At 35.9% G+C, this 21,963-nt stretch overlaps 1 protein-coding gene across 18 annotated transcripts in view; it reads left to right on the top strand.

Moving 5' to 3' along the window:
• LOC106071147 (ras/Rap GTPase-activating protein SynGAP-like) overlaps positions 1–21,963 on the top strand; it is a 212,801-nt gene that overhangs the window by 79,363 nt on the left and 111,475 nt on the right. Inside the window, exon 1 of one of the 18 annotated variants that reach the window (XM_056041149.1) lies at positions 9,514–11,917. The exons of 14 other annotated variants lie outside the window; for them this stretch is intronic. The gene's annotated coding sequence lies outside the window, so the exon portion shown is untranslated. Of the gene's footprint in view, positions 1–9,513; positions 11,918–15,852; positions 16,056–21,963 lie in introns of those variants that run through there. 3 more of the 18 variants (XM_056041137.1, XM_056041136.1, XM_056041135.1) reach the window with 3 other exon arrangements.

The raw sequence follows: 21,963 nt of genomic DNA, 5'->3' as shown, positions 1-21,963 counted from the left end.
TTCTCATTCTTCCCCTTAATCTTGTCTTCTCCTATCACAAAGCAAGGATTTAGAGCTCTTCAATACTGTTTTTTTTTTTTTTTTCATTCACGTATTGTTATTTTTGGATATACTATAATATTTTTTAAAATATGAACTTTTACTCTACATTTTCTCAAAAGAATACAAAACAAAAAAAAACCAAACATTATTTGTTAGAATTATGCTATATTTAAAAAAAGATATATGTTAAAAGTTTTTAAAACTAGATCTATACTTTATTGTTTGTTGCATTTGTTATTCGATGGTTTCATTCTAAGAAACTATACTATCGACTTCCCATGTTTGGCTTGAATAAGGGAAACATAACTGTGTTTGACAATGTCTAGCCTCATATAACCCGGGTTGTCTTTCTTTGTCTCTCTCCACTAACTATGATTAAAGCCTTTGTTTGAAATACATAAAATACTTTGGATTATAATGCGCGTGTCATTTTATAGCTAACGAAAACACAACAAATTTGAATGGCCCTAAAACATTTATTTAATGAAGAACATACACCAACAGGATGATCTATTACGACTACCATTAAAAGCATGTCTGCTTTTTCAACATCGAGGTTTTCACAGTTGTGCATAGTAACAAGACACATACAGACTTAGGACTGTTCAAATCTCTAGTATTGGATACATACTGTTACTCATATACCGCGATCAGTTTATTGAACAAGTGTTAACTTTATTCGTGTACACAGCTAATGAAAGAGTAAAGTTGTAAAACACATTCGTTTTTAGTTCTTATTGCAATGAACTAAATCCGAGTGTATGAACTTAGTCACAGTATTGATTTGAAGTATTTTTTACAATTGTCTTACAGGAGAATAACTTTGTAAAAGCATTTCCAGTTATGTTAGGCATACAAAGTATGGATTCTACTTTATTTGTCTTATTTAAAATACAAAGTCCTACATTTAATGTTTGATATAAATTTACCCCTTGTAACAAAAGCACTGCATACGTTGTTTGAGTCCTTATCCCTGTTCCATCTTGGAGTAACACATTAACATTGAAACATAAGAGCCATACAATTACATTGAGCACTATATCAGCATCGTTCTCTAGCACACTGTCATGGCAGTCAATGTATAGCCAACGTTGGTGATCTTTTTTTTTTTCCTTCTTTCTTCATCCTTCTCATTTTTCATGTCGGAGGGTTCAGATCAGTGATCCTAGATCTGAGAGGAACTGTGCAGTGGTTGAAGAAGCGCGTTTAACTTCCAAACACACACACACAGACATTAGTAATTGAGTAATCCATATCTATTGGGATAAAAACTTGGACGGTGCCATGGAAAGATCAAATCTCACACCATCACATCGACATGGCAGTGGCATTCTTTTTTTTTTCCTTACACGACACTAGTAATATATTGGCGGTATCACTGGTGACATAGAACATCTTCAATAACTCTGTCAGACAATACAGGGCAAGAGGAAATGGGTTAATCATCGTCCTTCGCGTGACTCGGCTCCATCTTTTCAGTCCTCCTTCACGTACTTCCGGTCATCTACCTCGTAGATACTCGTTACTTTGGTCAGTTTTATTACTGACCTCCCAGGAGACTGTCCATTCAAGTGTGCTTGAGACAGAGAATCTGGGGCATGTGTGTGTGTGGGACTCCATAATTTACTTTGACTCACAACAAACTTAGGGCTTATTCTATTTTTTTTATTAGTAAATGTACCATGTATGCTGCACCATTTGCATTTACATGTGTATAGACCAACTGCGTATCATAACACTTAGTAGCTGTGTATATTTACACTTATTTGCTTGTCTACGTGTGTGTAAGTATCTGTCTGTACTTTCTATATATGTATGTGTAAACTATTGACAAAGCTAACGTAACACGTAACAGTATTAAGAGTCAGCTCTGGAGTTGTCCAGTATATTGATTGACTGATGCCCTACATACGTATTTACTAGCACAGTGATGACCACTATATATATTGATTGCCCCATTGCTATGTGTCGGTTGTGGTGTAATATAAATTGGAACCTGTTATCTGACCCTGGTTCACTAGTCACCAGTGAAACATGTTACAAGTGAACTGATGGAGAAACATGTTGGTGAACTATTTCTCACAATGATAGCAAATAATTGAACGCCAGGGACAGCTCGAGTCTCCAGGCAGGATCGTGTTTCCTTTTTTACTATTTCCTTGAGATCTTGACCAAACAAAAAGTGACAACCTTTTATGTTTGGAAAGATAGAACTAATAAAAGAGAGGGGAAAATAAAAGGATGGGAGGTTAGTTGTCTGACGCTAGTGGAGAAGCCAGATATTTAGTTCTGAAGTCAGAGATAGATGGATCGAACAAGAGAGGAAACAGAACAGTTCAAAGAGTAAATATGAAAACAGAGAATAAAGTGGTTGGTGTGAGAGGAAGCTGTTGATAGGAGAGTGAAGCATCACCAAGATATGAGTAACCTTTATAATTCAAGGATTCAGTTTCATGAGGGAATATTTGTGCTAAATGTTTGAACATTAGTGCTAAATGTTTTGATTATTTTACTTACATGATCGAATGTTGGACTTTCACGAATGAATAATTGACAAAATAATTGTCAAAACCTGGACTTTTTGTGTGGCCTCTGTCTGGACGACGTTTATTTTGTTCTAACACATTTTGTACTGACCTGATGTTTAGTGTCTTCAATGTGGATCTTTTGCAAATACCCCCATGAAAGGCTGCTATTAAGGAGTCAGACAGTAGCAGTATACACTCATTTATCCTCCCCCCTCCACCAAGTCAAAGGCCAGCCTCTCAGGTCCTTTTTTTTCTCCTCACCATAACTAGAGGGCAGGATGACATTTTGCCAGAGCGCGTGCTCTGCTGTTTGGCAGACTAAATGTGGGGGTGTCAGTTTTGTTTCTAGCTTAAGGAAGGAAGCTGTAATGGTTGAACGTTATGCATTACCTGTGAGAGAGGACGTCTTCTGGAGAGTGTCCTAGAGATAGGCAATGTAGACTTTTTGTTGTCAAACTTTGTACTTAGTAGAGAAAGTGGTGGCAATGAGATGTTCTGATTATAAAGTGTTCAGTGAATACCTTCAAGGAAGTGATCTTAATGGACGCTGTGGTTTTTGCTTGCGTTTTTTTTTCTAAATCTCTATGACTTCTTAATATTGTAGATTAAAATTATTTTGCACCTTCGGTTCCGACATGTTCAGCTAGCGTCAAACATCTTTTGTTCGAGTCCCGATTGAAACTCCGAGCATTCTTGATTGAAGGTCTGGACTATAGTCTGAGATCACCCAGAATTCAAATGGGTAGTTGTTTTTTAAAATAAATTATGTGGTGACATCTGCACAATGCCCCAATTAACCATATAAATATATTCCTAACCAAATTGATAAATATCACTTTATGAGAATCAAAGAACACATTTTTTTTGGAAATCGTTATTTAAAAAAGATAATCTGTTCTCTTTTGGTTATCAAAATTGTATCCGTTTATCTTATGTTCGTTACTAGTTTGTATCATTTTAGTCTTCTTTTGAGTTCTTGTAATCTCAATCTGTGAACTTATGGACGTATTTGGTTCATTCAATATGTTATCTTTTGGTCGTTCTTAGTTTGTATATACTTTATGATTACGCCGCCTCGTTTTGTAGAAGAAAAAAGACGCCACCAATGTATTAACCATAAAAAGAACAACTACATCTCTACATAATGTACAATTATTTGGTGGACTGTCGTTTCTTTCCCTTACTAGACGTGCGATGATATGTTGTTGACAATGTTGAACAACTTGAAATCTTAGAAAACAAAAAAGATGCCTCTCGTTAAATTGAATGTTCCTGTTCACTTTCCATTGGCTTAGACATTTTCTTACTTGACTTTGTGTCATGAGTATGATATCCAATTGTTAGTCTTTCTATTCAATCGGAACCATCAGTTTCTTCTTTAAAACTCAGTTTTGTGTTTGTTTCTTAATGGTGATCATGTGTCTGAGGCATTAGTTGATCATGTGTCTGAGGCTGAGGCTTTAGTTGATCTTGTGTCTGAGACATTAGTTGATCGTGTGTTTGAGACATTAGTTGATCTTGTGTCTGAGACATTAGTTGATCGTGTGTTTGAGACATTAGTTGATCTTGTGTCCGAGACATTAGTTGATCTAGCTTCTCACTTTCCTAATTCTCAAGGTGACTTTCACGGGTTATAGTTTGGTTTGAAACATTTCAATTTTTTTTGCAAATAATATATTTCTATGTTCTTAGATGTACACCTCTTTTCTTCCTTTCATTTTTCTCATGATCATGTCTTTGTATGACTAAAGTCAATAACATAATCCTCCACAGCGAAATAGTACCACCTATCGGATAGCACCATCTATTGGATGTCTGACATCAAAGTAACTAGGTCGTGTTCGAACTTAGCAGGTGTTTTACTTTACCTATAAAAAAAGAGGTGGAGGGAAGGATAGAATAAGTAGAAATACTTTCTTTTCCTTAACTATACGAAGTCCTTGTGAAGTAGTTACAGTTCTTTCTCAGTGATTACCTCCCCCCAATTCTTGAAAGTGTATGCCATGAAAAAAAAATGTACGCTAATAGTTTTGTGTGGAAACTCTGTCCGTCCGTCCCGTTTAGATCTCGTAAACTAGAAAAGATAGTAAAAATACGACATCATAATATTTTAGACCATTCAATGTTCTGATGCAACGGCTACTTTTTTCTTTTCTGAAAGCGAAAAATCTAATTTTTAAAATCACTTATGCAAGTAGTTTTTTCATAAAAATACACCACTTTTACTATTTACTATTAAAAGTAACTAATACGGGAGGCTCCTTAGTAGGGGAGATGACAATATACCATATTTTTAACACATTTATGCCAACGGTTTTAGATTTTTTTTACATTTGTATTGCTCAGTTAAGTAAATTTTGTTATAGTAACTACTACATTTACACAAAATTTTTGTTACTTTTTTAAGAGAAAAAATCTATAAGTTTTTCATTTTATCACAAGGACTGTATCATTATGCAAAATAAACCTTATGGTGATAGAACACAATGAACTAAAGGATTAAAAAAAATATTTTTTTTACGGAAATGTTTTTTTCTTGAGGAATAAGAGATTGTCCCTTTACAAAACAATAAGTGCAATTATATATTCATCATCAGACATTAGTTAGGCCAGGTTCACATTTAACTTCACATTCACTTTCACCTATCCTTTGGTCTGTGGACCGGTGGGGCACCACATAAGATCCGTCAACCTTTTTTCTCCATTCTTCTCTGTCATTAGTCTTTGATGTTCTTTCTGAAAATATTGACACCTGCCTTTTTACCTGCCTGGGTGGACCATTTCGGGGGCCGATTTCGAGTTTGTGTCTCCAAACAAACTATCTTTGTAAAATTATTTATATTTTTTTACATTGTATAAAATTTGTTGTTAGCATTTCCTGGAGACTTCTGTGTATTTCACTTTCTGGTATCATACATTGAATGCTTGATAACACAGTGCTGGATGACGTCGATATCATAATAAAAGACTTTGTTGACATGTACATTTTATTTTGAGCTCTAAATCTTTCTGCAAGTGCATCTATTCTATTATTTAATCTATAATCCCATTGCTATGGCAATGCCTTCGATTCCGAAGATTAAGGATGAGTGCAGTGTTTCACATGACTACGCAAACCCAGTTGCGAACTGCATATTGATGCATCATGATCTGATGCAAAGCCGTTGTCAGCCTGCAATAATCCCATTATTGGATCTATATTCCTATAATTACCTTTATATCCCTTTAAATATATATATATATTTACACGACATCACAGGTACACAAAAGAACATCTATCTTAGGCACAATCTCTCCATATTGGCTCTCTACTTGGGTGGAAATCGTTTTTCTTCTTTAATGTTGACATCCTTTTAGGTCTAGTCTATCACAGTGCGCACCTTCTAGCACTAGTCTGGATGGCGGTGCGCACGGCAGAATTATAACAATATATATATAAATCTCTCTCTCTCTCTCTCTGTATATATATATATATATATATTACAATTGTAATGCTATTTTTATATCTATAATCCTATTATTGTATCTATATTACTGCTATTATTACATTGTATAATCATATCATTCTATCAATAATTTAAATATACCATCTATAACCCTATTATTACATTTTAATCGTTTTGTTACATCCGTAATCCTATTATTACAAATTTTAAAATTATTTCCCTGATCTGAATATAAAATCTTACCATTCAGCTTCTTTAGTCACGTGCCATTTGGTTAATGCTCTTTTGTTAGGAATTGCCTATCAAGTGGTTTGTGCTATCAGATCTCAAACATAGGTTCAAATGTTAGATACGGTATTGTTGTCTGTTGAATGGTAGAACTAGACAATCAATACAATTGCAGAGAATAACTGCTAAAGGCTTTTGTTAATCGGAGACACTAATGAACGTGTCCTAATGTCTCGGTGAATCCTGAGATCATATACCATTTCGGTGGATTTATATGTCTGTGTCAGCGAACACACTGGGCCACAGGATTGATTTTTGTCATTTGGAACCTTACAAGTAATTCCTCACGTTTTGGGGAAGTTAAAAGCAACAACAACAACAACAAGGCAGTGTACTTTCATCACATACACTTACATTGGTACTTCCATCACATACACTTACATTGGTACTTCCATCACAGACACTTACATTGGTACTTCCATCATAGACACTTACATTGGTACTTCCATCACAGACACTTACATTGGTACGTTCATCACAGATACTTACATTGGTACTTTCATCACAGACACTTACATTGGTACTTCCATCACAGACACTTACATTGGTACTTCCATCACAGACACTTACATTAGTACTTCCGTTACAGACACTTTCATTGGTACTTCCATTAAAGACACTTACATTGGTAGTTACGCTAGAACCTTTTTCCGTGGCTGTGGAATGAAGATGAAAACTTAACAAGAGAAATTCCATGATCTAGCATCTGTAGCTGACTAGAGGGACAATGTTTGTGATGTTGAGAACAGACCAGCCCCATGTCATTGCTCTACGAATCGGTCGACTTGGTAAGGCTCACTTGAGACTGCGATAATTAGTATCTTTCGACTATGGATAGTGGGTTGGGGGATGGTGCTTGCTTAGGCTTTATAAGGTTGATTTTTTGTTAGCAGGTTCTTGCATTCTTTTCCCTTTGGGTAACACACACACACTAAATAAACAAATAAAGGATTACAGTGCCATGGAGTGTATTTCAAATATTGTAGCTGATGATAAAAGGATCATACAAAGAGTTGTATTTTTGAATTGGTTAAAGTGTTAGGTATCTACGGAGTGCAAACAATTGTTTCCACATCTTTTGGGCTCTTAACAAAATAAACTAGAATCATTGTTGAAAATCACCATTAGAAACTGTACAGATAATTTCTTCAATTGTAATTGTTGCAAAGGAACGTCTTTGTATTTCAAGTGCAGGTTGGATCCAAAGTGTAACTCCGATGACCATCAATTCCACTGTGTCTGGGAAACTTTGTCTAGGCGTACAAGTAACAGAGATCTTCTTTACGAGATATCAAACATTTTCATTCTCCAAGGAGAAATTGCTCTAACGATTTTCCAAGAAATTTGGCCATTGGGGAAAACTCTAGTTTGACCTTTATAATATTTCAAAGTAAAAATAAATAAATGTAAATTTGGCTAGAGACTTACAAATCTATGTAGTTCTAAAGCCAATATGGCTAGTTAGCCGTATTACCGTATTTATGCGATAACAGTAAATTTCAAGTTGTTTCAATTTTATTGAAGTTAATATGCTTTGCGCATATTTCTATATTCTAGATCTAGAAACAGATCTAGACTACATCTTCAGAGTTCTAGATAGGAACTTACGGTCTAGCTTTAGACCTAGATGTCCATATACTAAACCTAGCCATCAATAATCGCATGTCTTCCCGGCTGGACGAATCAGAAAATGCGAACGCTCAACTTCAGGGCAGTCATGCAGCTGACGGTGTCACGGGTTCGATACCCGAAATGAATCAAATGTTTTGTAAATTATATTATATTTAAAAAATATATTTCTCATGCTCAATTTAGAAATTGAAACTTCTTCAGCCTACTGGTACAGAGAAACCAATTATCTTCCCTTTCATGAATTTTCTAGAAGTCATTATAAAAATAAACTTCATGTTTACACTTGTCTTGTAACCTTGACACGTAATGACACATAACAGTATGAGTTATATCATACATACATTGTGACGTGTTATAACGCGTTGTAAAAGAAAAGAGCAGTCTGGTCACGGTGTAAGCTAATCTCTAAGGACTGTCAAATACAGATGACGGCCCAAGTCCTCACTATGTTTCTGGTGCCCTGAAGACATGGCCGCAGAATATTTTGGATTATCAGGTGGCGGACTTGTCATGAACTTGCAGCACGCCTCCAGCATTGACACTCCGTCATTTTGTATTCGTCTCACAGGCTTGGGGGCTTTTAAGCCTTTCTTTCATTTCCTGACTCGGTCCCTGACACTGCGCATACAGTTTGACGTCCATAGCTTGGCACCAGCAATGACTTTGAGGCCACATTGGGCCTTCGAACCGGATTATACATCTTATATGAATGTTTAATGTCCTTGCCAATAGCTCGTGGAATATTTTTTGATCGCATGGACACAGCGTTAAGAGCTTGTTAACTCCCTAAGCGAATAGACTTCGCTATTGAACAAAAGTTTAGCTCTGAGCCTGGCGCATTAATCTAATGAACGTTTTTGTTTTGTAAACCTGTGGACTATTTCTTGTCCCATGTTTTAGGATAATAATACAAGTTGTTTTCATGATTTGCTTTGTTTTTTACTTTCACGTTTGTAATAGAGAAATAAACAGCGCTTTTTGGACAATCAGACATTACCATTGCCTTTCTGGTGTCTTGGAACTAGATGTTACTGGTACCGTTGGTTTTTTTCCGCCCCACCCTTTCCTTTTTGTCCCTATTCTGAAAGTACTTAGGCTTTATACAAGATATACATTTAAAAAGGATTAACAAAGGAACCTCCTTGAGTCTTTCTCGTGGATCTGTTACTGTGGGACATGATGGATGACTATTCTGTTGTTTGTTCGAGCTAGACACAGGTACAACTAAAAGAAATGATTGTACACGTCCATGCTTTGTGGAAGACCCCTACCATTTGTTTTAACCATCTGATTCAATAAAAGGATATAACTCTCTTATTTATTATACAGTGGGTCTCACTTGCGTTGAGATCAAGGAAATCGATGACTTTGTAAAATCAAGATGTTATACATATAGACACAACGTGTGCTTTGGGGAACCCAACGTTTAGAGTTCACGTCTTTAGTCCAATGGAGCAGTGCTAATCTTTGGCATCCACATTTTACCTTCATTTTAACACTAAATCTTTTTTTTTTCGTTCTATTTTTAATTCGTTTTAGGAACTCTAGCAGTTTGTTTTTTCTTCTTATCTTATATAATACAGACGTTACTTCAAAAACGAAAATGATTACGTCCTACGCGTTTGAAAAATCATAATTAGTCCTATTAGTTGTGTTTCACATGATCTATATTTCCTAAAGCCATGTTGGTATGGAGTAAGGACATTATGTTTGTCTAAGTGGTTTATGATGTTACTACATATTATGTGTTCTAGGATTTTGCATGTGATGCTGGTAAGTGATACTGGTCTGTAATTTCCTGGGTCTGATTTTTCTCCTTTTTTAAATAGAGAGGTGACATTATCTTCTTTCCAGTCCCTTGGAACTCTGTCCTGGTTAAGAGATGCCTGAAAAAGTATTTTGAACACTGGTGCTAGCTCATTGCTTAGTTCATTGAGTAGTCTAGCTGGAATACCATCAGGTCCAGATGCTTTACTTGGTTTTATGTTGGCTAACAGTTTTTTGATTCCCTTTTCTTGTACTTCTTTATCTCCTATGTTGTCTACTTGGTTCAAATTTAGTAATATGTCTTTGTCTCCTGGGACTGAGAATGTGGATGCAAAGTATTTATTTAGGATGTTAGCTTTAGTTTCATTATCATTATGTGTTAAGATATCTTCTCCTTTTAAAGGTGCTATGCTTGTTGTTTTCATTTTCTTAGACTTAATGTATGACCAAAGGTTTTTTTAAAGCTTATATCAACTCACTCTCTCTGGAACAAATCTTGTATACGTTATTTCACCCACTTCCCATTCTCGGATCAAGTTGAAACTTTGCAGAATTATTTATTGTCCCTAACAAGACATTGATCAATTTAAAAAAACAAGCAAAGTATAAAAAAAAATTCCTTTAAAAAAAAAAAAAAGAAAAAAAAATCGCTTACAAATCTCTTAGTAATATAGAAGTTGTTTCCCTTATTTGAAATCAAATATAAATTAATTACCAATAATCTTTTGACTAATTAATTAATCTTTTAACTGATTTATGTTTTGTACAATTACGTGATCGAGTCAACATAAGTGACATAATTACACTTACTATAAGTTATTTTTTAAAACTAAAAATAGATCTATATTTTTTTATATTTTAACTTACACACTTTCTCTGATATCATGTACAATATTGCCATGAAATATGTTCTGAAAATCTCTGTTTATTCCTTGTGAAGAACAATGTAGTATGGTTGTATGTTACTAACCATCAGAGCCTTCTCAAAAGTATAGAAACGTATGTAAATAGTACTGCAACTCTAACATAGAATACGTGAGTCAATGTGTCTGCCTTTATTGTTAGGTGTTCATTTGTCCAAGTGATTCTGTCTTAGAAATAACTAAAAATTTTAATTCCAGCAATTTGTTTTCCCCAGGGGCGCCATATGTCCTCCCTAAGGAGTTGGTCTTAGCGCTGTCTCAAGCAGTTCCACTACATCGTGTGTGTGTGTGTGTGTGTTGTTTAATTCTCTCTGTGTGGCTGCACGTCTCTAAAGCTTTCATCTAATGTTTGTTTCTTTCTGACTCCATTCCACTGTCTGGGGGCTAATGTGTAATGTACTCTCTCTGTAATTGGATAAAAGTCTATGGTCTTCTAGTACTGATAGAGTGGTAGAAGGCACTTCTAGACACTAATTCTAGCTCTTTCGCTGATCTTGGTTCCCCCTGTGGCCCATCTCCCGGGATGACATTTTTTTTTTCTCAAGTGTATGCTGTGGTTTGAAACCTTTTTACTGTCTCTGCTATGTGTCTCACTGAAATGATACTTACAACCCGCGCACGTCTCTGTAGATATTGATAGTTATGTAGTTCATAGTTTCTGATAGTCTTTCTGAAAGTATTGAAACCGGCCTTTTTACCTGCCTGAGCGGGCCACTTCGCGGAGCGATTTTGGATTTGCGTTTCTACACAAGCTGTCATTGTAACCTTGTTAAATACTGAACCAGTTATATTGAGTCTTAAATGTGCATGCTCAGTATTTAAAAATAACTCAAATCTTACAAATACAATGGTAAAATATATCAACATTTCGATCCTACACAGTAAGGCCACTTTTCTTTTATTGATACGATCTCGTGTCATGAAGTCTTGACCTTTGACATCTAGCACTGTTAGTGAGTTGGTCGAGACCATTTGAATTACACTACACACTACTAACAACTATTAGGATCAACTAGTATTTGTTAGTTGTATAGGGTTATGTGTTATTTAGGTAACACTATATGACGTACTATTTAGAACAGCTACGAGATCATGTTTATTTATTTAATATAAAGAACATTGTAATTAGGATGACCACTTGCTGACTCAAGTGAACGTCAGTTTTGATTGAACAAGTGACATGTTCGAGTGTTTCCCTTTGAAACAACCAGACCTCTGTGTTTGAATGTTTTCAGCTCATTTCTGACTGGAGTATGTTTGGATCTCTAAGGGAAATATTTATAAACACCAGGTAAGCACATTTCACAAAGTTGGACCTGAAGTGTAAATCTCACGGGATATTTATCTGCATTTCACCGATAAAACGTCGATTACTTTTCTTTCAACAAGTATTAGATAAATAGATGCCAAGAAAACGTGTCATCATTGAAATATTTAAAACAACGTTTTCTCAAATGTGTATCTGAGATTCCAAGCTGTTTTTGTTTAATTCTTAGATTTACACCAGCAATGACACTAACACTTCAACATCTGTGTGGGGGAATTAGGAGTCCAGTCTTCCCAAACAGGCTCTCCAATACTTCATGAGTGTGTTTGCTAACGATATTCACTTTGCTATTAAGTAGTATAGATAGTGATTTTTTGCGGCCTCCGAAAGGGGAAAAGACGCTAAAAAAGACGCTATTAGTTTTGTGTGGAATGTCTGTCCGTCCGTCCCGTTCAGATCTCGTAAACTAGAAAAGGTAGTGAAAATCCGACAGCATTAATATTTTAGACCATTCAAAGTTCTGATGCAACAGCTACTTTTTCTTTTCTGAAAGCGAGAAATCTAATTTTTTAAATCACTTATGCAAGCAGTTTTTTTCATAAAAATACACCACTTTTACAACTATTCACTATTAATAGTAACAAAACAGAAGGCTCTTTCCTAGGGGAGGAGACCATTTGACTTTTAAACACATTTATGCAAATGGTTTAAGATTTTTTGTCAAATTTTTTTTTTTTACATTTGTATTGCTTAGTTAAGTAAGTTCTGTCATACTAACTAATACATTTACACAAAGAAAATGTAATTTTTTTTTTAAAGAGAAAAAATCTATGTACTAAGCATACAAGTTTGGCATAATTTAAAACAACAATTAATACGTATTTTTTCATATTATCGCGTGCACAACCGTCGTTCCACACTGCAATGGAACACCCAACTATAGGACATTTTTTTAAATTACGAAATGTTGTATTCTTGAAGCTTTACAAAACAATTAGATCTATTAGATATTCATTATAAGACATCAGGCCAGGTTCACATCAAACTTAACCTCACTTTCACCTATCCTTTGGTCTGCTGGATAGTTGGGGCGCCACACAGGATCTATCAATCTTCTTCTCCATTATTCACCTTCATTTCCACCTATCCTTTGGTCTGCTGGATAGTTGGGGCACCACACAAGATCAGTCAACCATCTTTCTCCATTCTTCTCTGTCATTTGATAGAATTTCATTTTGATGTTCTTGCTGAAAATATTGAAACCTGCCTTTTTACATACCTAGGTGGACCATATCGGGGGCCGATTTTGAGTCTTTGTAACCTTGTTTTTTGTTTTTTTTTCTGTTTCTGGTCGCATTTGCAACTTCTCGCGTTGAACGTTAAACCATATATTGTAAATGTTGAGTATATGGTAGACATAAGTTTTTATAAAAGCATAGGCTTGAAAGTAAATACTCACATGTGTGTCATTCCTCTCATTATCTCTCGTTGTCTCTTTCAGAGACTATCTACTTCCGGCTGGATTACCAGTATTTGACCCTTCCTGAAATACATAAAATTCATAAAGTCTGAACAACAATACTTAATAATACAATTTTTTAAATAAATTGACAAAAAAAAAAAATTAAGGCCGTTTGCATAAATGTGTTAAAATATGCTAAATCGTAATGTCCCTAATGAACAAGAGTACTAGACTCTCTCCATTCTTTAGCCTAAATTCTGAAGAGTTAATGTTAAAATGAATGTAATTGAAAAACTATAAACTTACTAACATTCATGTATTTTTAGTACAATTACTAGCCAGCATGTATTGAAGAAAACGAGGTTTTGGAGGGGAAATTACTTTTCCATATTTATTTGATTGAAACTGACACGTTGTATCCCTTGTTCTTTCCCGTGTTCTTTCTAAATGGTGGCCACTTGTCTTCAGCCAACCTTCACATAGATTGTATTGATTGGGCCCGGCGCAGTCTTAGCTAGAATTTTATCACCGTACGACCTGTCATAGTTTGACTGATAACTTAGGGATGCCTGCGTGACTCTACAGATACGGCGGAGCTGGAGGTTTAGTCATGCACACTTAGTAACAGGCTCAGACAGTTTTTTTTCCTAATTATAATACATTCTGATGTGTTAGCTAGCTGAATAGTTTAGAAACAACAACTTTACATCAAACACAAAAAAAGGAAGATGTGAAAATATAAGCATGACGTTTATAAGTATTTTTAGATAAAGAATGGTCAGAAAGAATGTTCTCATAACAAGAGTAGCCTTACATCTCCCTGTACTCTACCAATTGAAAGGGGGAAATAGAACAAAATTAAGGCATTGAATGTAATATTTATACTAGGTCCAACATTTCAACACTGTATTACCAAATTGAGGCTAGCGAATGAAGTTTTTTATTTTAAAATAAGATAGCATTTCTGTATGGTTTGTGTATTGTGAAAAAAAAACAACAACAACACAAAAAACAAAGCTTATCTAAGAGGAATAACTGCAATATATCTCAGCTCTACATGAATAAGCTCCCCTTTTTCTATATAGGAAGAAAATTAATTAATAAACACTACTTCTAATTGGTTAATTTATTGATTTATGTATTGTCATAGACTAAGAATAATTGTGAAAATTTCAGCTACATTAGAGAATGGGTGTGAGAGAAATCGTACCAGTCAGACACTGTAATAATACAGTTTTGTGGAGTGTTTAGGTTTTTCTCTAGTTACTTGTTCCTTTGTAAATAACATGGTACTTATCTGAGAGTTCTCCCCAGGCTGTGAGATTGCCGTGTCCCTAGGCACGAGCTAGTTGATTCACGAGTGCGTCTTCTCAATGGAACTGTGAAGTACTGACTCGTTTGTTTCCTCTGCAGTGTAGCCTCACTTGTGGAGGTCTCACGGTACCCCTCTCACTCCACCTCTAGGTAGAAGTACTTATCTAGCATTCTACAGGAAGGACTTCAGAAAGCGTGTTATTTTATGTGAAGATGGCCACTATTGTTGGCTCTCTAAGGAAGTTAGACCATTTAATCTTTGATTTCTTCATCATTTGGTCTTTGGTTTCTATGTTCAAAATAGAACCTTTACAAAATAGAAGGAAACACTTTAACAGAGTACACATCTACAGCTATTTTAGTATAACTAACATTCCCACTGTGAACCCAACGTATTCTGGAGTTGTTATACACTCTACATATGTCTGTGATAGCCCTACCAACATCGACAATGTAACACAACTCGTGATTTTTGTTGTTGTCAGTTCAAGAGATGCTTGCCTTCTATTTATTTATGTACGTGTCCTCCAATACTAAATGGAAGATAGTCAAAATAGTTTTAGTTAGCCCAACGTTGTTGCAAGAGGGTTGTGTTTGGATTAAACACATGTGTCAAACACACACACACACACACACAAAGGAATGTTTTCTATCGAATATTTCAATCCATGTATCGGATGTTGCTCAATCACTACTTGCCCAGTTGCCAACAACACGACTTGAAGTAATAGCGAGAAAATATCTACATTCGCTGTTTTTACCGTTAGACCTGAGCGACGTTATCTGGTCAGATGCTTCTACACACACTTGGTGTGCAATATATATACAACTGACATAACATTAAGCACACCAGTCTGACATCTAACTCCTGATAAGCAGGGAGTCAGGAGATGTAGATGTTAACTAAACTTATGAAACATTTTTTTTTCGACACCGATGCTTCCACTGATGATGTGTTGGTGCTGACACGGTGTGGCGTGGACTAGAGACGAAGGGAATAGACCAAATATATATATATATATAAATAATCTGCCTCTCCCCTCTGCCAGCCAACATGCTCGAGACATTTTTTTTTCGTGTCATGCCTTTAGTCGAGAGTTCAAACACCCGAATCCCGCCACACCTGACCTGTGGAACAGGTAGTCTCTTTCGTACCAACACCTCTCTTCCCCCTCCACGTTCCACCCCATTTTCCCATTGACTTCTTGGAGTGTGTCACAACTTTAAAAGTTGTTGAGATCTTCAATGAATCGGATTACTTGTGGATTTATAAACATACATGTTTTTTTATTCAGCTTTGAACAATTCATGTGCTGTTGGACTTGTGCTGTTTGGTTATTGATTAGTACAAGTGTCAGGGTGACACCAGTTGGTATAGTTAATATGGTGTGATATATAATGTGACATAGTTTAGACTTTGTAGGCCAGACTAGTTTATCGTATTCAAGTCATCCTGTCATCTATTTTTTGACTTGAAATATTTGACTTGGCTATTATCATCTCTTTGAATATATTTGCTTGTTCGACCTAACGTTTGTATTTACAATAATGTATGCAGGCTCATGTTTGTGTCTTCCCGTCTAAAGGTATATTCTTATTGTTTAAACAAGTATGGAAACAAACGTCCTCTGATTTTAATTGGTGTAATCATACTCAGTGCTGATTCCATCTCTTTTATTGACCTGTCTCTCTAGGTCCTTCTTTCTGTTACTCTACCTCCGAGTGACATGTCATTTTGGTATCTAGTGCTTTAGAAGTTCATGCATTGTAAATCATTGGAACTAGTCTTTCATACCATACGATGAGAATAACGTGTGACTAATGGATGTGTCTGATGAGCTGAAGTTCAGTCCTACCTACTAGGAAATGGTTGGTCTGACCCCGAACTATAGGATAGTTTACTGTCTTGAATGAAGGGGAGTTCCCAGGCGATACTTTCTCTTCGCTACAGTGTTGGTTAGATGATACATTATTGGTACAATGGACCTGCCACGCGTACATGTTCTCTGCCATGCAAGCCTCCGTCAACGGAAGTGAACGCATCACACCAACGCGAAGACCTTTGATTAAGTACCTCATTGTGATCACTTTATTGCATTCAATTAGACCAAACAGGAAGCTTTGTCATCAACCATTGGAAACGGTATTGATTAAATACAAATCTTGAACGACTTTGATAAAAGCGTAATAGTTCGGTATGGTAAAAGTACACTAGTTCAGTTATTGCGTGTTCTCTACGGAAGCCTGTTGAAGTGTTTCATGATGTCTTGGGCAGTCGTTACTTGAGCCCGGTAGAGCGCGGACGTAAGTATTGGGCAGTCGTTACTTGAGCTCGGTAGGGAGCGAACGTATGTATTGGGCAGTCGTTACTTGAGCCCGGTAGAGAGCGAACGTATGTATTGGGCAGTCGTTACTTGAGCTCGGTAGGGAGCGAACGTATGTATTGGGCAGTCGTTACTTGAGCTCGGTAGAGAGCGAACGTATGTATTGGGCGGTGGTTATTTGATGTCATTCAAGTCATCGATCAGCGGAGTGTACGTCCATTAAGACTCACCTATATTTTATTCACTGTCCATGCACAGTAGCAAATAGTGGTATGTTCTTGTAAATAATACCACTATCTAATATATAAAGCATAATGTAAGGCGTATGTATGCATGTATGTATGTCCCTCGTAGAAATCAAAACCGTTTGACCAATCTTGATATTTGGCTAGTATATTGTATTTTATTAACAGCTATTTATTTGTCAAAAGAAGGCTGTTACACAAACAAGTCAGAAAAACTTTTTCCCCCGAGCATTATGTTTAAAGGTCTCAATATTTAAATTAATCCTGGTAAGTCTTAATATTACATGCATTTAGCCATTTCATTATACAGCGGTCACTGTTTCTATTAGCTCAACATGACATTAAAACCATATACAGTCGTTTGTTCTATATTTTGGTGTGTGGAACTGAATGATTATGGACAGGCTGAAAAATGAAATCCATACAATAACAGCTAAAGCTTTATTGATGCCTGGTTCTCTGATTCAACTCACACAGTGGCCATCAAATCTAACATTATTCTATAATATCAACAATGACGTGGCCTTGTTGGCTTTTAATCACATCCCATTTCCACAGAAGTCTCCAGTCTGGGTCTTTCTGCTATTTTTAAGTTGAAATCCTGGCTCACTCAAAACTAAATCTGGTTTAAAAGGGGGGATAACCGCGCATGAAACACTCGGGTTGTTATTCTTGAGTGGCCTTTTTTTCCCCCTTGCTACAATCATTTTTATAACAAATATTTCCTTTCATGTAAACTCAACATTAATGCAGGCATTTATATATATAGAGACTGCGCTTAAACAACATTAGTGCAATATTACCTACTCTCTAACAGAATCTAGATATTAGATATGTGAATTTAAACAGACGGATGGTTTCATATTTCACACCAACATTTCTTTACAGCTCAGCTTTTTCATCATTTTCAATTACTGTAGAATGTCCATGTGTGTCTACAGCACAGTTCATCTAGTCGACGCAGAAAACAAATTGTTTAGATAATTGCTCACTTCATATGACTGATTGTAGATATCTTGACAGATCAAGTGTACCAATGGGCCTGGCGGGTATTGAATAGTAGTGGAGCACATTCGTGTAAAATGATCTTCAAGTTGGCATTAGTCTTTTTGAATTCCTTTGTCGAATAAGATTGAAATGTACACTTTTGTTGAGATTGGCTGAAAGAAAGCTTGATAAAAATTGAGCTTTATTTCCACGAGCTTGTAGGTTTAAGAAACAGCGAGAGCTCGAGACAGAACACTGAGTTAAAATGTTGATAGAGAGTTAAATTTAGAAATAAATCGTACCAATTAAATGCATCCATTATTCGGCCTGTTTATTTATCAATGGTGGAAACTTTTTTTTTTAGTCTTTCAAGAATTATTAGCTTGTTAATGCATACAATGACTAAAAAATGATGAACCTAGAATCTCAATCAATAGTCTCTTTTGTTCTCACTCTCTCAATGGAAGCGCCAATGTACACAACTTTTCATAGATTTTATAATAATTTGCCACTTATGTCCAAACCGACATAATCTTTTCCACACAATAGCTGTGGCATTAACGAATGGTTGGCTGTAATACCAGAAACACGGTGTGTCTCAGTGGTCATTGTTCGAAATATGTATAGTGTAATTGTATCTGTTGTTGTGAAGCAGCAACTCCTTATACTTGCACCAGGTCTCAATATTCTAGATGGTGTGTTACAGTTCAGTCTACACCAACATCTCAATACATGAGTCTGTGCTGTCGCACTCTCTAGTGCTATATTCATTCTCTTCTTTAAGGTACAGTCAACGCTAGCTTCACTAGTGATTTCATTGTGGAATGGAAGCAATATGAACAGGATTCGAACATTTAGGCACGAATCACCTTTTTTTTTCTCTCTTTTATATCGGCCTTTTTTATCATTTTGTCAGGATGCCCCTCATAAACAAGGATTTCTGTACTGGACTCGCCAATGCGATAATGAGATTATGTCAGGGTGACCTATGACAATAACTACAGAGGCCCCACTGAATAACAAACAAATGAGGCTTTTCATGGAAATGTTCAGAGAACAAAAATATTTGAAACGTTGAGAGATTAATTTGGAAACGCTCTGTGACGGGAACACTTTGGACAAACATAACTCCATCCCTCCCCAACCTCTTTCTTCCCCTGTCTAACACACACACACACACACACACGCTCTTTGTTTGGCCTTTTTGAGACGTGCTAATAAGAAATGAGCCTCCACTGAGGCTTTGTGCCGGACAGCTGTCTTTAGACACATTATGATGATGACAACTTTTCTGGCGTACAGTTGGATTTCTGTCATTAGGTTGAATGGTGCATTTCTTTGTCTAAACGTCTACAATTCGTTCATGTTTCCTGTATGTTTAGCTTCACTGTTTGTGTTTGAAACATAGACTTGTTATACTAGAAACCTTTATCTAGGACTTTCTTGGATCCAACGATGAAACAAAAAGACATAATCTACTATGAAGTTTGTCTTTCCGAAGCGAAATTTTGTAACCTATTGACCAATCTTCTTTGTTCCAATAATTTCGAAGGAATTTCATCTGAAGGTTATACAAGTGAACATTATTTCAGGTTAATCGTTACGATTTTTCTTTCTTTTGCAAGTAGAACTAAATCTATAGTATTAATTCTGTGAGCTCCGTTTGTATTATTTAGGATTTAAACTATTTCCTGATTCAAATATTTTTTCTTGAAAAGATAGACACCCATTTGTATTGTTTATGTTTGACTCTATAGCTGTTTCTAAATTAGATCAAGTGAATTTTTAGAGCAATGGTTTGCTATGGACTCTTGCACATATTACAGGTGAAAGTACTACGCTAGTTCTAGCCGAATGTTAGGCTGAAATTATTTGCAGTTGACTTTGATTAAACAAGCAAGATACGCTGTGCTTTATTTCGATGTAATTGGATATGAACATATCATGCCGCTTTATTTCTAGTCAGTGTATTGCTTCTTATGATCTAAATATCGCAATAAATAATGGCCCACTATATCGGTATTTGGTAGTAACTATGACTTGTGCATGGTACATTGTACTACTTTGTGATTTTCTCCACAGTGCCTTCCAACTAGAAAGACAAATGGGGTAAGATTGATAGCCCCTGCAATTACTAAACAGCCTTGTCTTTACCTTTAGCGTATAATTGCTAGATATAATGTTACAGACCTCTTCTGTAACCTAACAGGGGCCGCTTTGGCTCAGTGGTAATGTTAATCACCTGAGATAAAAGTTTCCCAAAAATTTAGCCTAAAGTTGTCATGTCATGTTTCTTAATATTGGAGTTAAGTTTCAAACATATATAGGTTATAGAATAGCTTTTTGTTTTTGTGGTGTCACTTTGGGTCTTTGGTAAATGTGAAACAATCATAGGCTTTTCTCAAAGTTGAACACTTTGCAGTCTATGTATCAAATATTTGCAGATAAAGAATTTACTTCAGTTGTTTTTGTACAGAATTGTCATGAGTCCTAGAATTTCTGGTAATGTTGTAGCTTCTGCTTGTTCAGTATGAACATCAAAGGTTCATTGCTCCACGGACCAGAAGTTGAGATTGACTTTAGTTTAGAATGTTTATATTATGTTGATGAAAGTTTGATATGTTGAAAGACTTAGTGTCACAAGGATTTGATTTGTCTAGTTGTACCTTACTTTTTTGTTTCCTGCGTCACGAGGTACATATCTCGTATTAATGTGACCTTTCCGAACTACGGCACGAGACCTAGGTTTCACTTTCAAGAGGTCGTAAAGACAAGATAGTAAATGTCAGGTCGTGCAAGGGAATAGTGTCATCGGAAGTTGCTTTTAATACCCAGTAATAATGACATCTTGACTTTTATCTTATCGACATGATTGTAATTGATGCATTGGATTGGGCAACTTTGTAAATATTGACTGGAATAACGTCAGACCTCACTTCACATTTGATGGTAAGAAATTCATATGATTTCTAATGCTTGTGTGTCACATCAGTTATTATTGATATTCAGGAGTCTAGGTGCATCGTTAAACTCTGTAATTCCCAGAGACGTTTTATCTGTTTGCTGTCTAGAAATCTCGGCTCACTTTTATGCTAGTTATTGTCATAGTAGATTGGGGCTCCGCTAGTGTCTTGCATTGATAGTTTAAAAAAAAAAGGATCCTTCTTGTTTGTATTGTTTCGAATGTAGAAATGTACAGAATGTATTTCATATAAACTTTGAAGGATCTATATTTACAAACATGTCATAGACGAAATGTGTTTTATAAAAATCTCGTTCGGTCACTTAAAGGTGGACACTAAATTTCAGGATAACTGGTCAACAGAGCAATTGAAAGCATGACAGGAAAAATGTTCATATTGACAGCTTACATTGTACCTGTACATTGTACTGTCAAACATCTAGATTAGTAAGCAGGTAATGCAAGAATGGATCTATTTTTTTAGTAATCTTGCATTACATTGGCGACCAGAATATTAGATCAAGAGACAGTCTAGTTGAACCTAGTCGCTTGTATTTAGATTATTGAGTTCTATTGACATGATTTGTATAGATCAAGTCTCGTGATCCACTTTAGCGTCCACTAGTCCATCTTGTGTCCGAGTCAGGTTAATTCCAACTAAATGATGTTGTCAGCTAACAATGTAGTTAGTGTTGGTATGTTCCATTGTCCAAGGGTCCAGAGCCGGTACATTGCTTGCTGTCTGTGGTGTAGAGGTTGTAGCCTTCCTTTCGCTC

This window comes from Biomphalaria glabrata, chromosome 9, assembly GCF_947242115.1.
Source record: "Biomphalaria glabrata chromosome 9, xgBioGlab47.1, whole genome shotgun sequence".
Classification (NCBI taxonomy): Eukaryota; Metazoa; Mollusca; class Gastropoda; family Planorbidae; genus Biomphalaria; species Biomphalaria glabrata.
This window is presented reverse-complemented; position numbering and strand designations above follow the sequence as displayed.